At 43.8% G+C, this 17873-nt stretch overlaps 2 long non-coding RNA genes across 2 annotated transcripts; both read right to left on the reverse strand.

Moving 5' to 3' along the window:
• Positions 1 to 493: 493 nt before the first annotated feature.
• On the reverse strand, positions 494 to 2213 carry LOC114259730 (uncharacterized). Its single transcript, XR_003628390.2, has 3 exons — positions 1723 to 2213; positions 1542 to 1640; positions 494 to 1320 (listed from the first exon to the last, which is right to left on the reverse strand). It is a non-coding gene; the product is annotated as an uncharacterized LOC114259730 (long non-coding RNA).
• A 4-nt stretch (positions 2214 to 2217) lies between these two features.
• Positions 2218 to 5380, reverse strand: LOC114259731 (uncharacterized). Its single transcript, XR_003628391.2, has 4 exons — positions 3537 to 5380; positions 2743 to 3390; positions 2354 to 2515; positions 2218 to 2258 (listed from the first exon to the last, which is right to left on the reverse strand). It is a non-coding gene; the product is annotated as an uncharacterized LOC114259731 (long non-coding RNA).
• Between the last annotated feature and the right edge of the window lie 12493 nt (positions 5381 to 17873).

Raw genomic sequence — 17873 nt, forward strand, 5'->3', positions numbered from 1 at the left:
CTGTCGGGGCATATCTCTTGCCCCCCTGAAGCTAAAGACGTGTGTAATCAGATTCCAACATCTAGCCGCGACATGAAGGAACGGAAAACAAATTGGAGAACGACTCAACGGGAATAGTGTATTTATGTCAAAATCCCAGAAATTCACCTTTTCTGAGCCATCCAAAGTTGCAATCCAATCGGAGAGTTTTTCTGTGAAAAATGGCTCCATTTGTGAAGAATTTACAGATAAAATGAAGAAATCACGAAGCTCAGCCTTTTGTGAAAGATAAGGCAGTGAGTGGAAGCCAGGTGTCAACAATGTGGAGGTCCTGTACATTGATGGCCAACAAAGCATCATTGATGGCCGACAAGAGGTATAGATGGCTGACAGACCACCCATCATGGCTGGCATGTGGCCGGTATTCACCACTTACGGCCGGTAGCCTTCCTCTCATGCCTGTTGTCCTCCTTTGTGAAGAATAATGTTTGATGCATGTGTTTTGCTCTGCTGTTTGTGTGTCTTGAGGTCTTGTGTCGAGTCCTTTTTGTTTTTGTTTTTTTAACAAGTTTATCGAGTTGTATTTGTTATTTATCGAGTTGTTTTGCTTATCGAGTTGTATAGTGCTTTATTTGCATGTCAATTGTTGGTCAGTTCGTTACCTGATTCAGACTATTATAACAATACAAGTATTTGGTTTTCATTATCAAATTCAATCTCATTTTTCATGCAATGCAGTGCTCATGATGCAAAATACAACACTTTTTCAAAAACTTGGTTTTCATTCCGATCATTGTTGTTTTTTACAAAAGGTGCCGTACAAGTTTTTAAAAAAAATAAAACTTGTCTGAAGCTGTACAATGTCCTAACGCTATTAACACAAAGAAGCAAAGCAAAAAAAAAAAAAAAAACTACAGAAAATCAACGCAGGTCGCCTCAGGCTCGAGAAGCCCTCTTCGTTCTCTTCTTCGAAGAAGAGGACTCTGCAACACTATCTCTATCGGTGCCACTGTTTGAATCTGGATCAGAGTCTGAATCGGAGCCATCTCCACTCTCTACCTCGGAGCCCTCCTCAACATCAGTATCCCCACTCTCAGAACCCCAGCCAGCATCGTCGTCTCCACTCTTGGATGACTCAGCATGCTGACTTATCGTCACCTTGGCCTCACTAGTCTTAGCATCATCATCGCTCAGAATAGGCTTTGAAGGGCCACTCTCAGCTCGGGTGCCCTTAGCTCGGCCTTGGCTGCGTGTTGGAGCCTGTCTCTCTTTCCTTATCGCCGGAGGAGGCACTGTTAGTCCTACTGCTGCTCCTGCTGGCGCACCCGGTATGGGTGGGACCTGAAAAGACAGTTGTTATATGTCAGCCACAGTATGCGTATTAGATGCAAGTATGGGGCAAAATGAGTATATGCTGAAGTCAGGTATAAAATGTGAATACAGTATGGAAGTGTAGTATTTTAGATGCAGTGTATCAGTGCAGTGTAGGGAAGTTCTCATGTCAATTTCAGTGCGTTAGTGGAAATTTGATGATTGGAATTTAAGAAAATTGAAGAAATTACCTAAATGCCATGGAAGCCGAGCAGTGCCTCCCTTCTCAATATCATGCCCTCAAATGAGGCTAGTAGCTCAAGCAGATCCTCGATATATCTTGGAGGTGCCTGTAAATGCATTGGGAATGATTAATGTCTAGAACAAACTAATATCAGAAAGAGATGAGAAGACTAAAAATGTTGTACATACCGGAGGTGTATCCTGGGCTCTGGTGTATCTATGCCCAGCTGTTGTGGGCTCAATCGGGATCTAATAGGCCTCCCTAGTATGCTGTCAACATGTGAGTGCAGTAGGTAACTTTGGCCACCTGGTCACCTGCCTCGCCTGAGAAGCCCCTCTACCACGGGCTTTGCTTGCCCGGGTCGTTCTGCGTCTCGCTCTCGCGGTAGGAGCTCTCACCCCCTCACCCCGCAAACACCGGTCAAAGGTGGCATCAAGTGTGTTTGGATAAAGGCCACGTAGTCGCCCTTTACACGGAAATACTCTGCCTCTAAGCCTACCATGAACTGGATCACTTCTTCGGCAGATAGCTTGTCTGTCGCTCTCATGGACACTAGCGGTGCCATCGGTATAAACGAAGTAGGCAGGCCCATGGTTTGGCGCACGAAGCGCTTGCTTAGGAACCAAGCTCGGCAAATCAGGCCCTCAAGTAGAATATGATAATGGGAAATGCTTCAAGCCATATGAAGCTCTGTTGGTATCGTGGCCCAGGGCTGCCATGTGATCTGAAATGAAAAGTGAACAGGTTATTAGTCGCTTTCAGTTGCTAATGTATGAATCAAAACAGCTGTAAAACAAAAATGACTGTGTTTGGAGTTACCTCGTGCGCTGCTACCGTGTCGAAGTACTGACGAAAAAACATGAAGGGCTCACGAGTCCTACGGTGAAGCTGGCCATCGTACACTCGAGAAAAGGGGACCGTCAATGGAATCTCATCTACAGGCTCTGCGGCAAGAGTCGGGAAGTATGCGTACACCCATAGCTGCAGGGAGAATACAAAGATATGTAATCAACACAGTATAAACAGATGCAGAAAGTGCAAAGTAGAAAGCACATAGTATGAACAGGTGCAGATAGTGCAAAGCAGAAAGCTTACAGTATGAATAGATGCAGAAAGTGTAAAGCAGAAAGCACATGTGTTGAATGGATGTAAAACAAGAAATGCTGAGCAGAAAATGTAAAGTGTAAAGAGAGAACTGAGAAGTGTACCTCCCAGGCTCGCCAGTAGCCTCTAACCAAGTTCCCTTGCAGACGGGAGGAAGAACTCATATATCCGTATAATGTGGTGAGGCCGGCTTTGCCCCAATAATAAAACTGAACACGAAGAAGAGTCACCATGGCACTCAGCAAATACAGGCCCACGGTGTCCCACCTGTTTGAACATAAAGTGGTACCGAAGATGAACATCATGAAGCCCTTGTCATACTGCTCTATCTTCTCTATCGTCTCGGGCTCGGTCCCCCTGAACTACTCCTTGAACCAGGTGTATCGCATCATGCCCGTCCGGTATATCTGTGGATGTGCCCCAAGAAACTCGAGCCAGGTTACCTCCTACTCCTCCATATATGGGTCAAGAGGGATCGGATCACCTCTTACGTCTAAGCCGCTGATCATGGCAAAGTCGTAAGGAGTCATCGTCATCTCTCTTGTGGTGGAAAAGTGGAAGGAGTTGGTGGTGTCCCACCATCTCTCCACCAGTGCTCCTAAGAGATGATGGCTCTTGGTAACCTAAGTTAAGCTGGAGTAGAAGAGGCCGAAGCCTACATCGTCAACAATGTCACGAACTCCAGCTGGGAACTCGTCATACCAATCTCGAGTAGTCGTCGCACCATAGCCCCTAAAGGCACGAGACTCACCCTGTGGCAGTGCATGAGATGTAATTAGATCAAGGAAGTGCATGAGATGTAATCAGATCAAGGTAGTGTATAAGACATAGTCAGATGAAAGCAATGCAAGAAATGAGAATAATTAAACGCAAAAATGCATAGAAACAGAGTTCGTACCTCAATGGCAATGGCCGATAAATGAGACTCTGGCTCCCTCAACAGGAGGTCCTCTGGCGCGTCGTCAGCGAAATTAGTAACACATCTGATGCCTTCGGTAGTGGACAATATGTGTCTGAGGATGATACCTCGCTGGATCAAAAGGCCGTACACTTAGCGATAACGGCTCTGGCTCGGCCTTGATGTTCGCCTCAAAGTCTACTGGGGGAAGCTTAGGAGGAGTCCCATCCTAAGGCAAATCGTCCGCCATCTGAAAATAGGTGCGAGATGGGTGAAAAGTGAAGAAAAAAGAGTAAACTTGGAAAAGTCAACCCCAAGAGAGAGAAAATGAAGGAAAAATTCAAAGTCGGGAAGAATGCACAGAATTCGAGAGAAACTCAAGGGAAATGAGTCTAGAATGGTGGAAATAAGGAAAGAAGTGTCAAAATCAAATTCCAATTGGTTCAAAGCGAAGAGAACTAGAAGGATTTAGCGAATAAAGTTTGTGTGGGGCGTTGGAAAACGCGTAAAAGGCTCAGATCTAGAGAGGGAAAGCACCCAGAGAGAGAGAGAGAGCATTTTCGGTCAAGAAGGTGTGAGGAAACGAGGCTTGTATTTAAAGGCTCGTGCATGAAAAAACAGCTTTGCCCCGAACTGCTATCGATGGCCGGCAAGGCACCATCGATGGCCGACAAGGCACACCAGTGGCCGACAGGTGGCCGGCGGGTTTCCAAGGGTCTCCTCTGTGTCCCTAGTTCTGTTTTCTGTCCTTGGATTTCAAAATTGAAGGGATTGTTCATTATTGAGTTCAGAATGCCTCTATGGAAGCTCAGAACTGCATTTCCAGTGCACGATGTTCGTCACTCATTAACATAAGTAAGGTGTATCCTTTTGAACATATTGCAACTTTTCCGAGAGGTAGGTAAATCGGAAGTTGTTCTTGAATTGGTTTTGACGACTATTCTTTTGTTGTTGCATAGAATATGTGTTTCTTTGTTGTTGCATGGAACGTGCATTCCACTTAAACTGTCGCATAGAACATGCTCTTACTCTAGCTGCATAGAATGTGCTTCCGCTCTTGCATTATGCATATAACATGCTTATTGCTTTCGCTCTTGAATCATGCATGGAATATATGCATTTGTCTTTGAATCATTCGTAGAAGATGCTCCCGTTACCAATCATGCATCGAATATGCTCTCAAATTGTTTAGTTCGCATAGAACATGCCATTATATCTCAGTTATTGTCTTGCATAGAATATGCATTTTCTATTCGTTACACGTGCATAAAATATGCGCTTCTCCATTATTATTGCATAGAATATGCACTTTTCTATTGTTGCATAGAATATGCTTTCATTCTGGTTTCATGCATAGAAAATGCACTGTCGTTACATAGCAAGCTTTTGTACACAGGCACGATATTGTATGTACAGTCCATTCAGAGGAGTTCTAGGTAAAATCATTCGTGCTCTTAAAATCATATCCTTTTACTTTCCTTCCTCTCGCGTGCAACATGTTAGGATAACTCCCTTCGGCTAAAAACATTTGAGTGTGTCTTGATCTTCATACCATCCTTCGGTTATCGTCCTTTTGGTTAAAAACATTTGAGTGCGTCCTGATGCTCATACCATCCTTCGGTTATCGCTCTTCGGTTAAAAACATTTGAGTGCGTCCTGATGTTCATACCATCCTTCGGTTACCGTTCTTCGGTTAAAAACATTTGAGTGCGTCCTGATGTTCATACCATCCTTCGGTTACCTTTCTTCAGTTAAAAACATTTGAGTGCGTCCTGATGTTCATACCATCCTTCGGTTACCTTCCTTCGGTTAAAAACATTTGAGTGCGTCCTGATGTTCATACCATCCTTTCGGTTAAAAAAATTTGAGTGCATCCTGATGTTCATACCATCCTTCGGTTAAAAACATTCGGGTGCGTCCCGGTATTCACACCATCCTTGTATTCTTCCGCGTGTAACGCGTTAGGATCTTGTTTGACATCTCGGGTACGCCCGATGATTTTGTTGCTCTTCGTCTTTCCTGCGCGTCGCGTAGTTAAGCTTGCATAATTTTCTTACATCCTTTCTGCATGAGATGTGGTTTGGCTCGTAATTCCCACGCGTGGCGTGTTTGCTTACTCTTTCTTATGATTGAGATTGTTGTGCCCTATTTTGGTCTATCCAACTATGGCATTTTCATTGCATTACATTTGCATTTAAATGTTTCATTGCACAGTCTCATTGCATGATCATAAGTTATGTTCTTGCATCATGCATATCATTTGCATTTTGCCCCAGAATTATGCTGGTTTGATTCCTTACAAAGGGATATGTAGGCAGCTTGCGGGCGCAACCATTTGTTCTTGTCTTGATTGTTTGTTCATGTCTTATGGCTTTGTCAAAATGGGTCATCTCTGGGTTTTGACATTCACTCATGTCATCTCATGACTCCAAGTTCTGTCAAAGAGGGGCAACTGTAGACATCCCATTTTTTTACGGCCCTTTAAGACTTGAATGTTCTTGCAAGTACATCCGATGATGAGTCTGTTTGATTGCCGAACGCTCGAAGTCTCTAGGGGAATGCCACAGCTTTGAATATTTCAAACCCTGCATCTATTTTGTCTCATCTTTGGACCATGCTTGGGTCTTTTCAGCCTGAAGTTTTTGATGCCCTGTCGGCCATCCTTGGAGGCTGCCGGCCATCACGTCTTCCTTGCCAGCCATTGATGTGCATTGCCTGCCATCAATAAAGCCTTGCCAGCCACCACTGATGGCCGCCCGGCCACCATTGTATGCTGCAGATATTTTGTGATATTTTGTGCCAGTTGCACAGATTCATGCATTTTTCTACACGTGTGTGGCTGGATGCTTGTGAGGGAAATTTGTGTTTTCTATATATAGGATCCCTCTCTTTCATGTGTAGGGGTTAGAAAAATTTGAGATATAAAAATTTTCTCTCTCTAGATTTCTCTTTCTCACTTGCAAAATTGTGTGTGTTTGCCTAGTTTCTCTATACTTTTGCCTACTTCTCCTAAACCAAATCTTCTCACCTTTGAGCTGAGGTTCCTTAGGGCCTTCTTAGAGCTTTTGAAAGTGGTTCTGGCTTGAACTTGTGCCTAAAGTATTCTTTGCTTCAAGAGGTAGAATACTTGTCTTGTTATCTTGTTTTCAATACATGTTTTCCTATCTTTTTCAATTGTTTTTTGGGCTGGTTTTGAACTGTAAAAGCTCTATTTTTGTGTCTTAAAGCTGGTGGTTTGAGCCCTTTTTAGTTAGGGAGTGGTTCACCCTTCTTGTTTCTTAGTTTATAAAGCTTTTGTGCCTTTATCCATCACTTTCAAACCTACCTTTTTGGACCTTTTAACCACTGAATTCAGAGATTTTTCAGTGGCAAAAATCTTATTTTGGAGTCCAAAATTAGAGGGTCCCCTCCTTGTGTCTTGTTTGCATACTTAGTTAGCCTTACATGTTAGCATGTTTTTCTAGCTTAACTTTGCTTAAGTCCAGCATGTTTTACCTTCTAAAATAGCCTGCTTTAGTTCTATTTTGGGCAGTTTGGTTCATTTGAACTTTGTTTTGTGTAGTTGTAGTGTAAATCCTTGCACTAGCTTGTTGTTTTAAGGCTTTAAACATCATTGGTGTGACTTGGCTGCATGTTTTTGGTGCTTTTATCACTCAATTTCAGCATCTAAATCTTTGCAACCTCCCTCTTTGCTTCACTCTTTCATTTGCTTTTGAGGGTTGTTTCAAACTTGGGATCCTTTAAGATTGAGATTGAGGTCATGCTCAATAGTTTAATCCTCTCTGAGGGTTCATTATCAAAGGCATGATCTCTCTGTTGCCTTACACTATCCCTCGGTTGACACTTCCTTCACCTTAGAGGATATTCACCATTTGGACTTAATATGATTAAAGGATGGTTGGTAACTAAAATATGCAAACAAAATTGATAAGTAAAAGAGACAAGATAAGCATCTCTTTGTGTTGCATTGCACGTGTTCAATTCGGACGTTAATTTGAACACAAGGAGAATGAGACATTTCATACTCAAAAGTGATGGAATGTGCCACTTTCCTAGGTCTCCATTGCCCTTGTTGATGTATGATAAGGTAGTTGTCTTGTTGGTCATATTTGTGCATTTGTCGAAATTGTATAACTTGGATCTTTGGCCATCATGCAATGAACTTGCTTGATTGGTGGTTTTTGGATCCAAATGTGTCACTTCTTTGAGATATTGAGATGATAAGGAGGGATACAGTACAAACAAATCCTTGAAAAAACCCTCTTTTTGCTCTGTTGCAATATGATGACCCAGTGCATCAGTGGCTGGCAGCCACCATTTATGGCTGGCAGTGCATCATTTATGGCCGGCAAGACACCTCCCTGGCCGGCAGATGGCCAACAGCATCCCTCCATGGCCGGCAGGCCACTAATGTAAATCTCAGCAAAGATTTGGTAAGGTGGAGCAGAAAGATTCTGGAAATGCCCAAACCTGCAAACAGAGGCTTTTGAAAGTAAAACGAATGTCTTTTCGAGCCAAAACCGAGCATGTGCACCTTCCACTTCTCGGGGTGGAGCAGTGGCAGTATAGTTTAATGTCTTAATTGCTTAGTTTGTGTACATTTGTGTTGTAATTTAATTAATTAGTTTGCTAGTTAGTTAAAGTGTTGTAAAAATTAGTAATTAGCTTAGCTAGTTATTTATTTGGTTTGTAATATTTAGTCTAATTAGCTTAATTAGATTAGCTTAGCTCTTATTTATTCGGACCCTCATTCGCGAGGGCGTAATGTTGTAATAAGTGTGCGTGCGTGTGTGTATGTCTTCCAAACCCACGTCTTTCTTCCTTTTATTTAATCATTTTTGATGGTCAGATTAGGGTCACGTTTCAATTAGCATATCGCATGCTTGCATCCAGTCATTTGAATTGCATGCACCGAGGCTCGGCGCATCATTCTAACTGCATTGTTGTTTCAATAATTCTTTGAATACGTGTTTAACCGTATGTTATCAAATCGATCCATATGCCATGTTTAGTAGCCGAGCCTATTAATTGCATTATTGCATGTGTTGCATTAGACACTTTTGCATAGTTAGGAATCATGCATATTTTACTAACTCATGTTTTCCCAGCTTGGAGTACTAGGTGAGTTTTTACGCTTTAACATACTTACATAAGTGTGTATGTTGCTATGTCCATGAGGTTATCTGCTTAAATGCTAAACTGCATGAATGCTTATGGATGAAGGTTTGTTGTTTGAATTAGAACGATTCAAGGAATGTGCGTTTTAAGCCCACTTTGTTGAGTGGCAAATCATGTTTTAAACCCACTGTGTTTAGTGGCAAATCGGCATCTTTAAGCCCACTTGAGGTGGCAAATTCAAACCATTTTCGCAAACAAACATGAGTTGAACTATTCCAAATTGAGCAAACTAGTCTATACTTGCTTGTGTGCATCACATAGTAAAGCTAGTTTAATAACCGGAATAAGAACGCATAATGTTTATAAAAAATCATATCATGATTAGTAGAGGCCGATCTTTGATCGGGTGAGTAGGGGTGCTCAATTCATGACCTTCCCCTCTCGTACCTAAGTTCCCGAGCTGAGACAACTTTGGTGATGATGGACACGTGGCCTTTAGCACGAGTCAGGGTTTCTTAAATTTTCCTAAAATAAAAAATATTTAGGTGGCGACTCTGTATATGACAAAGCAGTCCAATTTTGGCATTATTTGATTTAAAATCGATTTTTCCAAAAAGATTTGCCAAATTTGGACTCTTTGGTGTTTATCAGTTTCACATTGCACTTGTGAGACTAAATTTAGAACCGCATGAGTTCGAACTGTGAGGCCTTCATTTCAAACATTCCGAAAGGGGGCGCGAAAAAAGGCAAGTCCACAGTTTCTAGCGACTTTACTGGGGATTTAGAGAACTTAACTTGAACTTATGATATGTTGTTTTATCTACACTTATGTGTTTCTTTGCATTTACATTTGCATCGGTGTGCCTAAGTCACAATGTTTTCCATCTGCTATTTCTGAACGGTTTGCCAGAGGCTTGCTTGGAAAAACATTCCAAAAGGCTGACCGGTTGCGGGCGCTGCCACGATGGGAACACAACCCTTGGATTTAGACTACCGCTGTACCGTTTGATCCTCCTTTCACTTCTCGGTGTTAGGTATGAGAGGTATATTAGGTAGTCTTGCTGAGGTACCCTTTTTGACCAATCGACCTAGTTGCATATCGGAAACCATAGAGACTGTTCCAAACTAGGACAGGTTTCTTACCCGAATGCAAGAATTGTATGAAACCGCTTGTTTTGCGTAGTGAACCTCTAGCTCTTGACGAAATTAGGACAGGGTAACCCTACCCCATCATAGACCTCTTGTGCAGCCCTCAGTCCTGTTTCTTGTTTATTAAAATTTGTATTACCTTAGCCTCGCTTCGGCAATTCGTTCTGCTTCTCTTGCTTTGACGCCTTTGTTCTTAGCGTGTCTTCTTCTACTCTCGCATATTTCTCGATTCTGGCCATAAGTTCCTCCGTACTTTTTGGCAGTGTCTTTGCCAGTAACTTTCAAAGCAAGCAATCATCGTTCAGGCCGTTCTTAAAAGATACAACCGCCAACTCTTGGTTGCACCTTGGTATTCGATTAAACACCTCAAAATACCTTTTGGCATAAGCCCTGAGGCTTTCATCCTCGCCAATTCTCAAAGCCATCAGGGAGTCTACCTTCAATGGCTGCAGTTTGTTTGCAACAAACCCGACCAAAAACATCTCGACCTGGCCTTCCTAACTTTTCACAGTACCTTTCGGCAACTTGTGAAACCAATCTGATGTGATTTCCCTAAAGGATGAGGGGAACACCTTGCAGAGCAACAGTTCATTCCCAGTATACAGTGCCATTGAGTTAAAATATAAGCCAATGTGAAAGTTATGATCGGACTTACTGTCGTATATTTGGAATCTCGGCATGTGGAACCTTTCCGGGGCCTCAAACTTATCCAATTCTACTGAGAACGGCGTTCTCGGCTTGACCGGAGTTGTGACCTCGACATCTTGTCACTTCCTCTAGAGGTAGTCCCTCAAATCCTCCTTAGTCCATCCAGGAGCTTGGCTGTCCACGTATTTCAGCCTTTTTGCTACGCTGCTCCCGGTGTCATTATGAGTCCTCTTGGACCTCCCTTCATTCATTGTGACATAAGTTTCCTTGGCACGAGGTGTCTTCTGAGACCCTCCTCTCATCGATTCTCCTCACCCTACCTCCCGTGAAGGCCGATGCGAATGCTCTTTTGCCCTGTCATGCTGAGGGACTACAGGGATTGCTTTTTGTCCCCCCTTTCTAGGCATTGTTCTTGGCTGCTGGAATCCGCATGTTCTCCAATGGAAACAGTGACTGCATGACGTTGTTCTGCATCATGAAGTTGACAACCGATTGTAGGTCTGCCAACTTGTTTGCCATTCCCGTCATCTCGCCGTCCCTCCTCAGCCATCTATCTTTCCATACTTTGAGGTTGCTTTCGTTGTAATACCCGCCTTGACATGCTTTTTTCGATGCGTCTCCCTCTTAGCCGACGTCTTTTTCTCTGGGATTCTTATCCCGAGGTTCTTCATTACAGTTGTCCTCCTCAACGTTAGAATCGGTGTTTTAACCACTCCCACTAGGGATGTCACCCCCAATCTTTTCTTTCTGCCCGTCGTTGGCCATTTATTCTTCTTACGTTTCCCATAGACGGCACCAAATTGTGGGTGTTGGCTTTTGACCACACAACCAAACAGGGAATACTCCGTAGGAGAGCACCGGCAGAATAGATTAAGCCCGAACAACCTGTCACAGAAAGATAAGAGTCCGGCGGTAGTTCGTCCACCTCGGGGCGCTCCGACGATCAAGTTAGTAATTATCTCTCAAAGATAGCCAATAGTGTTTAACTCACTAGACAGAGTATATCAAAACATACCTTAAACCCATGAGAGTGTCTTACTTTTATAGCCAGCGCTAACCTGATCCAAATAGAAGCCTAGCTTCTATGGACTTTGGCTCAATGCTCATCTTAGACCCCCAGCTAGATAGAGATAAACTCCCTAAGAGCTTTATCTTTATCTAGACTGAGGTCCTCTCCCATTCTAGGACTCTTGTCCCTTATCCGCTCATCTCAGATTCCGGTATCTCTGCAGATAACCTTGGCTTAGCTGAGATCACCTCAGCAACATGACCAAGACACGTGGAACCTCAGCTGACACTCCGGTGCCACCTTGGCCACGTGTTGTCATTCACAAAATATGTCCCTACAATATACAATAATAGATTGGTGATAGACGAGAATGAGGGAGGACAACTACGACAATGGTGGTTTATGAAAACAACGTTGAAGGTGACAGAGGATGACAGTGGTTAAGGCAATCGTCGTTGAAGGCGATGAATGACGGTGGTGGTTGAGGCGAGCGGCGTTGAAGACAATGAAGGATGGTGATGGTTGAAGTAAGCAGCGTTGAAGGCAACAGAGGAGGACATATACCGACTGGAGAATTTATTGGGGAGAGAGAGAGAGAGAGAGAGAGAGAGCAACAAATAGGGGTAAAACAGAACAAGGGTAAAATGGGGAAAAAAAAAGAACCCTAAGACTTATAAGTGCATAAAATCAAACTTCAGGACTAAAACAAAAATAACTCTTAAAAGTATGATTAACTAGTAAAAAAGCCTTTATTATTTTCCTTAATGTTTAAATAATGGGGCTTTTGTTGCTGTTTTTATCCACCAAGTTGGGGTTTGATTTGTGAAACATCCAGTGGAGCTCAATACTGGGATAGGTGGCAACCTAATGCCTGAGTGGGTCTTGTTGGCTGCAACCTCAAGTGGTGTGTGAATGGTTAGACTTGTTTTGAGTATAATTTATTTTTTGATTTATTTATTTATTTTTATGTTTATTATAAAAAGACATGTAAAAAAAATATATAAGTGATATAATTTAAATAAGTAAAGGTATTTTTTGCAATAAATTAAAAAATTCAATTTATTAGCTTATTTAGATTATATTACCTCTTTATTTTTTTTCATATCTTTTCTTAAATATCTTTTCGTAATAAGTAAAAAAATCAACTTATAAACTATATCCAAAACAAGTCTCAATAAGCTGCTTATTTTTTGTTTACTATCATCTCTCTTTATTCTTAAAGTAATACTATGAATTCAGAAATTTTACTCTAAATTTTATTAAAAAATATTAATTTAAGACTTATATTCAGTTACATGGGGATCCATTACTTATTAACTAAAAAAACGAAAATACAAAAGTATTCAAAGAAAATAAAACATGTGAATTAAAATTATTGATACACATACTGTGGGGATATATTTTCTGAATACCAACACGTGGCATGGTGACGCCAACGTGTCAGCCGAGGTGCCACGTGTCGTGGTAGTTAGGCTGAGGTGATCTCGGTGTTGCCGAGGTTATCTCCGAAGATATCGGAATCCGAGATAAACGAATAAGGGACAAGAGTCCTAAGACGAAGAGGGGACTTAACCAAGATAAGGATAAAGCTCTTAGGGAGTTTATCTTTATCTCTTGAGGAGTCCAAAGTAAGCACAGAATTGGAGTGCATAGAAGTCATACTTCTAGTGGGACTTGGATTGAGTATATTATAAAAGAGAGGCACCCCCGTGGGTCTAAGGTATGCAATTTATGTTTTGAGTATTAAGTTTTGCACTTGATTATCTTTGAGAGATATACTGACTTGATCGTCGGAGTGCCCCCCGGTGGAAGAACCACCGCCGGAGCCTTTTCTTTCTGTTACAGGTTACTGAAGCCATCTATTCTGCCTGTGCTCTCCAGCTGGTTACTAAGCAGGCAGTGCGGTCAGATTTTCACCCACACAATTTGGCGCCGTCTGTGAGAACGAAGGAAGAATAGATGGCCAGTAACGGACAACAGGAAAATATTGGGGATGACGCTCCCGCTGGGAGTGGCAGACCAATTGACCTTGACATTGAAGGAGACAACCACAATACAGAAGCCTGTGACCAGGGTCACAGAGAGAAAGATGTCATCCAGGAAGGCGACACGTCAAAAAGGACAGACCAAGGAAAGTACTACAATGAAGATAACCTCCAGGTATGGAGGGACAGATGCCTACGGAGGGATGAGGAAGTAAAAGAATTGGCGAACAAGTTGGCAGACCTTCAGTCAGTCGTCAACTTCATGATGCAGAATAATGTTATGCAGCCACCATACCCGCTGCAAGATACGCCGATGCCAGCAACCAACGCTCAGAAGGGCGGAAGAAAAACAATCCCCGACGTCCCTCAGCATACCAGGAGCGGAAGGCATTCTCACCGGCCTTCCAGGGAAGTCGGACGAGAAGAGCCGAGGCAAGAAGAGTCCCGAAGGACGCACCACATGAAGAATCCAGAGCTCAAAGAACATCGGCATGTTCAAAGGCAAGCACTCTGCTTTGACACAACCCATGGAGAAAGATCCAAACGGGCCCACCACGAGGACGAAAGCAGTGTACCAAAAAGACTAAAATCCATAGACAGCCGAGCTCCAGGAAGGAGCAAAGAAGACCTGAGGGACTACCTCAAAAGGAGGCAGCAGAATGTTGAAGCCGAGGTAAACTCCCCAGTAAAGCCGAAGACAGCCTTCTCGGTGGAACTGGACAAATTCGAACCACCAAAGAGATTCAGTATGCCGAGGTTTCAAATTTATGATGGCAAGTCAGATCCAAACTTTCATGTTGGACTATACTTGAATTCAATGGCGTTATATAGCGGGAACGGGCTGTTGCTCTGCAAAGTATTCCCCTCATCCTTTGGGGAAATTGCATCTGATTGGTTCCATAAATTACCAAAGGGAAGCATAAAGACATGGGAAGGCCTGACCGAGATGTTTGTGGCCAGGTTCGTGACCAACAAGCTGCAACCCCTGAGGGTTGATGCTTTGATGGCTCTAAGAATCACCAAGGAAGAAGGCCTTAGGGCCTATGCAAAGAGGTACTACGAGGTGTTCAACCGAATACCGGAATGCAACCAAGAGGTAGCGGTCGTATCTTTCAAGAACGGCCTGAAAGATGACTGCCCACTACGGAAGTCTTTGGCAAAAACATTGCCAAAAAGCATGGAAGAACTCATGGCAAGAATTGAGAAGTACGCCAGAGCCGAAGAAGATACATCGGGAAACAAAGAGGTAAAGCAAGAAAAGGGCAATGGCTCGCCGAAGCGAGGCCGAGGCAACAATGGGCCGACCAAACAAGAAACAGAGTTGAGAAGTAAACAGGCGGTAACGACAGTATTCCGAATCCCAATCCATAAAGTCCTAGATCAAATTCGAAACCAACCTTATTTCTAGGCTCCGGCAAGAGCACCAGGGGAATTCATGGGAAGGAACGTTGGTAGACGTTGTGCCTACCACAATGAAGAAGGACACCCAACTCAAGGTTGCAGAGCCTTGAAAGCACACTTGGAGGACCTGGTGAGACAAGGCCTTCTAAGGGACCTGGTCGATGAAGTCAGGACAAGGGAAGAACAGGCAAGGTTGCCTCAAGCACCAGCAGCGCCACCTCCCCCAGCACAGCTACCACAAGTAGGAGGACCGAGGGTGGTTAATGTGATCCACTCAAGGGTCAACGAAAACGAAGTCAGAGGAGAGACCCAGAGGGTAAGACATTTACAGCATATCTACCAAGTCGGGGAGAAGAGACATCGGCCAGAAGAATGCCAAGGGCCGATGATAGCCTTTACTGAAGCCGACCTGGAATTGGTCCAACATCCGCATAATGATGCCTTGGTAGTATCCCTCCAGGTTATGGAGTGCCAAGTGAAACGCATCCTAATAGATCAAGGCAGCTCTTGTGACATCATGTGTGTCAGATGTTACAAGGAGCTGGGCCTTCACCCTGATGACTTAGAACAATCCAGCGGCCCGATGGTCGGCTTTAATGGAACGCCGACATGGCCACTGGGCGCAACAAGCTTGGAAGTACAAGCGGGCACTAAGAAGATCAAGACGGACTTTCTGGTAATTGACACGCCCTCACCATACAACATCATCTTGGGAAGGCCATGGTTGCATGCAATGGGGGCAGTTCCCTCAACGTTGCATCAACTACTACGATTCCCAACAGAGCATGGGATTGAAGAAGTCAGAGGAGATCAACTGCAAGCAAAAAATTGCTCCATGACAGCAATGAAATCCACCTGTAGTATACGGGGAGCCAAGGAAAGCAGAAGTTGAAGATGAGGACATGGAGGTCCTAGAAGACGTCGGGAAGGAACCAGCTGAAAAGAGCGAAGAGGCACTAAAAAAAGTTTTCGTCTAAGAGGACGACGAAGAGCGCTTCTTTCTTCTCGGCCCAGGCTTAGCTAGAGAAGAAGAAAGAGAACTAGAAGATTTTTTAAGGGCAAACATAGAGGTGTTCGCCTGGACACCTTACGAAATGCCCGGCATTGACCCCGAGGTCACTTGCCACAGACTGAATGTCGACAGGACGGCAAAGCCTGTGATTCAACGAGCCAGAAGACCGACGTTGATGCACGTCGAAGCAGTAAAAGAAGAGATAGACAGACTCCTGGAGGCCAGGGCCATCCGAGAAGTTTAGTACCCAACATGGCTGTCCAACACAGTAGTAGTAAAAAAGAAGAACGGCAAATGGAGGGTTTGTGTAGACTTTACCAGCCTCAACAAAGCCTGCCCCAAAGACAGCTTTCCTCTGCCCAAGATCGACCAACTGGTAGACGCCACTTCAGGACATGAAAGGATGAGTTTTTTGGATGCATACAGAGGGTACCACCAGATTGCCATGTACCCTCCAGACGAGGAGAAGACCGCGTTCATCACCCCTAAAGGCCTATACTGTTACAAGGTAATGCCTTTTGGGTTGAAAAACGCAGGAGCAACCTATCAGAGGTTAGTGACAAAGATGTTTAAACACCTGATTGGCAAAACAGTAGAAGTCTACATCGACGACATGGTCGTAAAAACCAAGGAATCAAAGGGTCATCTTGCCGACCTAAAAGAAGTCTTTGACATACTCAAAAGATATCGGCTCCGACTCAACGCCTCGAAGTGCGCCTTTGGGGTTGGATCAGGTAAATTTTTGGGGTATCTGGTAACAAGAAAGGGCATTGAGGCCAGCCCAGACCAAATCAAGGCCATCCTGGAGCTACAGAGCCCAACATTGGCAAAGCAAGTTCAAATGCTTACTGGAAGGGCCGCAGCCCTAAACAGATTCATAAGTAGAAGCTCAGATAAGTGCAGACCCTTCTTCAACCTGGTGAAAAAAGCCACAGACTTCCTATGGACAGAAGAATGTGAAGCCGCCTTAACTGACCTAAAAAAGTACTTAACCACAACTCCGGTTCTTTCCAACCCAGTACCAGGGGAGGAACTTTTTTTGTACTTAGCAGTCTCAGAACACGCAATCAATGCAGTGCTAATCCGAGAAGAAAAAGGGGAGCAAAAGGCTGTTTACTATGTGAGTAAAACTTTGGCCAACGCAGAAACAAGATACCTACCACTGGAAAAATTAATGCTGGCCTTAGTAATGGCTTCAAAGAAGTTGCACCATTACTTTCAGGCACACAAGATTGTGGTCCTAACAGAGCACCCACTGAAATCCTTGTTGCAACAAGGAGACTTAACAGGAAGGATAGCAAGATGGGCAGTAACCCTGGGCCAGTTTGACCTGGAGTTCAGGTCGATAACAGCAATAAAGGGTCAAGTCTTGGCCGACTTCGTCGCAGAACTCACACCTGAAACCATCGCACATCAGGCTCCGTCGAGCCAAGATGAGCATTGTCCCAACAAGCAAAAAGAATCCCAGCCAAAGACAAAAAAGCAAGAAAAGGAGAAGCTCAGACCCTGCAGCATCTACATCGGCGATTCATTCAGACTATTCATCGATGGAAGTTCAAACCGCCAGGGAGCAGGGGCAGGAGTACTGCTGATATCTCCAGATGGAGAAATAGTAGAACAGTCCATCTGTTTGGGGTTCAAAGCCTCAAACAATGAGGCAGAATATGAAGCATTAATTGCAGGGCTAAAGCTGGCAGCAGCAGCAGAAGCAGATGAGGTAATTGTTTTTTGTGATTCACAACTCATTGTTAACCAGTCAACAGGAGAATTTGCAGCCAGGGACGAAAGAATGTCGGCATATGCAAAGGAAGTCATCAGATTGGCAGCCCTATTTCAGAACTGCAGATTACTCCAAGTTAGCCGAGATGACAACACCCACGCCGACGCGTTGGCTAACCTGGCCAGTTCAATTCAAACTGGAAAAACAAGGACAATTATGATCGACTACATGTCGGCCCCGAGCATAGATAAACAGAGCACCGAACAAGAAGCAATGTGCGTGGACTTGGGACCAA

This window comes from Camellia sinensis, chromosome 1 (assembly GCF_055761805.1).
Source record: "Camellia sinensis isolate YWXY chromosome 1, ASM5576180v1, whole genome shotgun sequence".
NCBI classification, from domain to species: Eukaryota; Viridiplantae; Streptophyta; class Magnoliopsida; order Ericales; family Theaceae; genus Camellia; species Camellia sinensis.